This window comes from Carya illinoinensis, chromosome 5 (assembly GCF_018687715.1).
Source record: "Carya illinoinensis cultivar Pawnee chromosome 5, C.illinoinensisPawnee_v1, whole genome shotgun sequence".
NCBI classification, from domain to species: Eukaryota; Viridiplantae; Streptophyta; class Magnoliopsida; order Fagales; family Juglandaceae; genus Carya; species Carya illinoinensis.
In genome coordinates, this window is record NC_056756.1 from 44,190,075 (window position 1) to 44,196,887 (window position 6,813).

Genomic DNA, 6,813 nt, shown 5'->3' on the forward strand with positions numbered 1-6,813 from the left:
CTCGTGACTAGGACGTCTCTTCGAGTTTACTGCTTTATTTTCGTTTGGTTACAAATAAGATGAGGCGGGATAAAAATTTAAAATTAAAATAAAATATTATAATTTTTTAATATAATTTTTATTTTAAAATTTAAAAAGATTAATTATTTATCATAATTTATGAGAGTTTGACAAAGTTAATGATTGCAAACAACGTCTTAGACTTTGGAATCCAGGCATGTGAACAGACTTTCAACTTGAAAATGAGATGTCTATTATATATGGCTGCAAGTTGTTTCTTCTCAATAATTTGCCGAGAAAACGTTAAGCAAAGTGGTTGCTTAGGAGCTTCGAATACCTAGCTAGACAGCTACACATTCACATTCAGAATTACAGATATATCTTAATATTAATAAGTGCCAATAGCTTGAGCTACAGTATTTTCGTCTAATATTTTTATTTTCAATTTTACCCTTAACTTCATTCCAAAATTACGGACAGTTTGCTTTTATTTCTGTTTTGGTCTTTAGTGGGATTGTGTCATTCAAAAGAATTTCAGACCACACAAATCTTTCATTCTCGTCTTCGTATTCCTCCCAAGTTCTCTCTCTAAACTCAGACCCATCCTCTATTCTCTCTCTCTCCGTTTTTGAATTTATTTATTATTTTGTTTATGAATTTGATGATCTGTGATTTTTGTTTGCAGAAGAAGGAAAATATCACTTCGATTGGCTTGAAGATCGTGGTAATTTCAACTCCATGTCTTTTTGCTTACTTTTTTCTTTCTACTTTTTTCTTTCTGAACCTCTCTCTCTCTCTCTCTGAAGCTCACGAACCCAGCTCTTTGCCAAAGCCTCAAGATCCACTCCCTCTGCAAACAACAAGCAATGAAGTGCTGAAATCGATGGTTTCTAACGAGAGAACTGAGAAGCAGCTCCACCAAAATCGATTCCTCCACTCTCTGTGATTTTAATTTCTTTATTATCTCCTAAATTTCCTGCATAATCTTTTCTGATGCTTGGTAGGGACTCGACGAACTGGAGGAAACCGATTTCAATAATCAAAGGGTGGTTCTCGCCCTCTATGAGACCATGTACTCTGATTTGAATTTCTCTCTATGGTTTCTAACGAGAGAACTGAGAAGCAGCTTCACCAAAATCGATTCCTCCACTCTCTGTGATTTTAATTTCTTTATTATCTCCTAAATTTTCTGCATAATCTTTTCTGATGCTTGACAGGGACTCGACGAACTGGAGGAAACCGATTTCAGTAATCAAAGGGTGGTTCTCGCCCTCTATGAGACCATGTACTCGCACGACGTAACCACGATGCACCAGATCGTCGCCGACTGGAAGGGAATCTCCGTTTCTGTCTTCTGAGCCCAGGCAAAGCATCCCCTCTCTACGTATCGTACGAGTGGGTCACGACGGCTCGCTGATACCCTCCATCTCATGCTGTTTCCAGCGTGAAAGACCAGCAAATCCAGCGGCTTCGTGAAGACAACTGGGAACTAAAGAAAAAAAAACATAAAATAAAATAAAAGTGAGGAAAGTCATGGAGATGACCCCACTCTTCACTAACTATTTTGTCCTTGTCCACGGAGGTGGCTTTGGTGCTTGGTGCTATAACACATCCTGTCCGATGAGATAAGCACAAGCACACGTTTTGTGATAAGAATTTATTTCAATTACGTCACTATCATATTTTTTTATTTTATTTTGTAGGCCCACGCATGCAAGTTGACATTGTGGTTGAGAGAGTGGATGGGTGTTGCTGTAAAGGTATTTTGGAGGAGAATTTCCCGTGAATTGGTAGTCGAGCATGTGAACCAACATCTCTGTCCTTTTTGGTTGTTGAGCACGTGACAGAAGTAGAGCTGTGATCAGAATGAAAGCATGGAGCATTCTCTACCCTGATGAAACTTTCATAACCTTGGACCAGTGCTTCAATGATTTTCTTGTCAAAGTGGACAGAAAGTCTATCAGTACCGATGAAATTACTACCACAAGTCCCATGGCTGAATCTATGGCAATCACTGCAACATGTGCTTGATCATTTCATAACTAGACCACGAGGGCAAAGTGTTACTCTTCCAAGATTAATTTTTTATTTTTTGTGGAAAATAATAGTACATAAATATGGAATTCAATTTGCTTACGATGATTTAACATGAATTCCGAGTGATTATTGGAATTGCACTTGTTTTGGTTGAAAAAACTGCTACTGATGTGAATGGGGCAGGGCAGTGGATTAAATTTAGAGGCATGGGGTCTCAACCATAAGATGTACTCATTAGTCTTCAACATGTGCAATGCACAGGAAAGACTGATTTTATTAAATAAAGAATACTTTATGTTACTAAAGTCAGCATATGTTGAGAGATCATATAATAAAATAAAGAATATGAATATTGATCTTAATTAATTAATTATCCTACTCCACTTACATAAATATCATGTCCAGTCCACATCATATTAAACTTTTCCATATTTCTTTCAAAGAAAGTAGATGAACTTGCTTTTCACTATAATCATTGACCATAAAGCTAACGGCCATTGTAACTCTAAGAGCATTTATCCCTACGAGCATTAACATTTGCTTTCCGTTGGTATGAGACACATGATTTTGAAGTTATTGCTTGATTTTCCAATTTTCTATACATATATATCTCTATTCTAAATTTTCAATAATCAAGTTCAAAGACTTCAACTAAACATAAATTCAATACGGTTTATTAAGTGTTGTCAATTTCCATCTTCTCTCCTTTTTTGCATTTTGCTATCCTACTCCATTATTATTATTAATAAAATGATTACTTAATAAGATCTATCCAACTGAATCCTATTTAATCAAACTTTTTGTAATATCGATGTTTCCATCTCAAAGTTGGGAAATATTTTTTTACAATCCACTCTCACCGATTCTCAACTAATCCCACCAATGCTCTAGATCTCTCTTAGCCGTAATTGATTTGTGATAGTTTGTACAAAAATGTTGACAAAAAAATTCATCTCTATTTTTAATGTCTAAACTAATTAAACGACATGTTCAAGTTGATCTGACTGATATATATCTCTATTCCAAATTTTCAATAATCAAGTTCAAAGACTTTAACTAAACATAAATTCAATACGCTTTATTAGGTGTTGACAATTTCCATCTTGTCTCCTTTTTGGCCCTACAAAATGACAAACTAATTTATGGAGGCCCCAAATAACGGGACCCATGTGTTTGTACATATAATTCATGTATCACTGTCTCATAGCAACGAGTTTGATGGAGGTTTTTATATGGTGACGAATGAGTAATCAAAACAGTCCAAATCCAGTCTCGCTGCTACTTGCCACATCAATCAACCAATTTATTCAACCTTCCTTTTTTTAATTTTACCAAATCTATATTTGTAGTAAGTATGGTTATTCACTCACACAGAGATAAAGTAAATCAGGGATTTGGGATTGCCTAGCAGCCTTGTGCAAGGTCAAGATGATAAAAAGAGAAAATGTGATTTGCTGGCTGATGATGATGGCCATGGACAATAAAAAATGGCAATACGATAAGGTTGGGTTGCCAACTGGCTGTCATTACAATTATATCAAGGATAAGATTGAACCAGACAAGAGTGTCATCACTTCACGCACCTCACCACTTATTATATAGCAATTAATAAAATAATAATTGTTAAAATATAGATAAAATTCTGTCTATTTATAGTTAAATTGAAAAATTTTTAAATTGTTACACTTAAGAAAAATATCGACTGGGCACACGTGCATCGCACGTGCTGCTTTACTAGTATATATATATATATATATATACAAGTTGCGCGCTTCTCCTACAATGACCCGTGAGACCAAGCCATATATATATATATGCAGTACCTACTAAATCACAACCAAAATATCTGTCTTACCTTAATTTGTTGATAGTTGGGCACCCATCTAGCAATCCAAGCATATTATAATACAATTTGTTTAAGAAGCTAGCACAACAATATCTTCAATGCTTACACACTATTGGGTTTGATTTTTAGATGGATATAAAATACTAATTTCTATGCATCGGATCTCCAATTTTACAGCAGGATGGTTGCTGGTTTTTTCTCATGCTGGAAACATATAATATGATCCAAACTACAGGCTTAAAATTCAGGCATGATAATCTGTTTGCAAGGCTGATCTTTTGAATTCCTTCGGGTCTGTATATCTTATATATATGTAGGAGATTCTGCAAATATGTTTGGCTGTCTCCAGGATTTGTACGTGTGCAATGTTAAAGTGAAGAAAATAAGATGTTGCAGGTTTCATGTAAAAATGACTATTTTCTGCAAATAATTATTTTTGCACATCTTTTGATCGATTAATACATATACTCGGAGAAAGATGAACACACTGGCACTTATTGCAGCAAAAGGCTATATCATTATTTGTCAGTTTTTCCAGCAAAATGCTTATGATGATGTGAAGAAGTCTTTAATATCGAACTTGGCCTTGAAAAGAAATCCTAAAAAGAAGGAAATAATGGTGTGAAGTAAATAAAATATTGCAAGTTTGGTTTCAGTTGCGATCTCATTATGTCAATCATGACGAGTAATATTGAAAAAGAGAGAGGAATTTTAATTGTAATTTCTTGTGCAATCATTGATGTTTCCCACCAACATGAGCATGGCCAAAACTTTTATGATGTCCTCAAAAAGGATATACGACCACTTCATTTTCTATCAACTCCACTTGCTTTGTTGCTGAAGCATCATGTGTGGGGTAAATGGTAGGTGAGGACAACAAGCGCATCATTGAAAGCAGCTAAAAGCTTCTCTCGGCATTGTGTGATTCATTCTCACGACCTTCAAAGCATTGGGGGGCCGGGCCCTTTTAAATTATATTAATTTATGTTTGGAAACTAGTAAAATTTGGACCCCAAATCGTTTCCCACGTAATTTCTGCTTTCCGCTACCATTATTATTATGTACACAAAATGTCAAATGCTGTAAGCAAATTGGACCTTATAAATTAGAGGGGCCTACGTTTGAGTAATTAGTGAGTAAATCATCAGCATAATATGAGAACAGCTAGCTTTAGTTACTAAAAATAAAGAAGCCCTACAAATTAACAAGTGTGTATGGTACTAACGCTTGATATAACCATTCCTGATCATCCACTTCAAACTCTAATGGTCGTTGACGTTTCTAAGGGTCCAGTAAGCCCACCCAAATGTTGCTTGTCGATAAATATCAAGTAGGGCCTTGGCAAATCTTTGGTATTCCTCTTTTGATGCTCCTCTAACTTGCCACTCAGCTACCTATTCATCTGTAACTTGACAACAGCTAAGTCCTAGTTAATTATACATCTATATATTTTTACTTTCGATTTATTTATGTGCAACATATTAGTTGCATTGTCTTGGTTTGAGTATTTGTTGTTGAAGAAATAAATCGTGGTTCTCATCCTCTATTTATAGAGGGTGAAGTGAAATAATGTGAAATTACAACTCTTAACTTATGACTTTTCAACTGGTAGTTATAGTTTAAAAGTCATGTTGTTTTATTTTAAGACCAAAGAACATGCCCGGTCAAGTGGTTAGATACTTTTCTCCCGAAGGGAGGTCCTTGGTTCGAACCACACCTATTTAACATTTCTATTGAAATTATTTTGAAGCATTGCACTCATCCAAGTTCGAACCACACCTATTTAACATTTCTATTGAAATTATTTTGAAGCATTGCACTCATCCAAGTGAGTCTTTTACACAGTGGCCATGCGTGGTACCTCTTTGGCCTAAGCATCATGTCTCTTCAAGCTTACCGGTTCAGCCCAAGCATTGTGTCTGTCCAAGTCCCACACTTGACTTATTCCACAAAGTAAATCAAAGTGCACTTGTGGAATTTCGAACTCCTACTCTTTCATTTAAAACAACACATCACTACCACTAAATCAATACATCTCTTTAGATAATAGTTTACTAAAAATATAATATCCCACATTCAATAAATTCACATATTTAATATCACAATCTATAATAAATATAACATTTGTAGACCAACAAAACATGACATCCGAATAAAGGAATATGGTTTTGTACATTGGGGGTAGGCTTGCATATTGGCCCGCCCAAGCAATTTTTGGCCTGACCCGACTTGTCCTGCATCCAAATTCAGGGCAACAAAATAATTTGACCAGATCCAAACCATTCGGGTCGAGTAAAAAGTCATCATTTTTTTTTAGTTAGATTATGATTAGAATGTATGGAATTTATAGAAGAATGTAAGCGCTGATTATAGAATGTAAGGGCAATGGAATCTTACATTACTACTCAAATCACTTGAAATTCTCAATATCTTCTGCCCCTTTTTATCATTTTGAAAGGCTTTGTGCAGAAATTACTTTTTTTCTTTTTACTAAAGGAGTATACATCCAACATCAACCCAGAAAAGTAACAGATTCAACCTCACAAAACTTTCAAATTTAACACAAATGGGTCCAAAATGACTGAACAAACGAAACCAGTCTGAACATATATAAACATGAAAATGGTTAACTTATAACTATTCTGCAACAATTTTCCAACTCTATATCAAACAGAGGAAGTGCTTTGCTAGAAGAACCTCAGCAGCAATGGTGATAGCTTCAGCATCAGAGACGCAAGCCTCCCTTACTCTAACCAATATCTCATACTTGAAAGCCCTTCTCTCTCTATGTCTCTGCCTCAGAGATGCAGTCCATGACCAATATCTTAAAAGGCATACTCTACTCAAGGTATAGGACTCAAGGTATATCCTATACCTTGTGTAGTATAATGACTTTAATGAAAAATCGATTAAAATATATTAATCACATC

The 6,813-nt window shown here is 35.2% G+C and overlaps 1 long non-coding RNA gene across 1 annotated transcript; it reads left to right on the forward strand.

Annotated features, from left to right (window-relative positions):
• Positions 1 to 495: 495 nt before the first annotated feature.
• On the forward strand, positions 496 to 2,399 carry LOC122308848. The gene is made up of 3 exons (XR_006242258.1): positions 496 to 724; positions 807 to 1,072; positions 1,218 to 2,399. It is a non-coding gene; the product is annotated as an uncharacterized LOC122308848 (long non-coding RNA).
• The last annotated feature ends 4,414 nt before the right edge of the window (positions 2,400 to 6,813 follow it).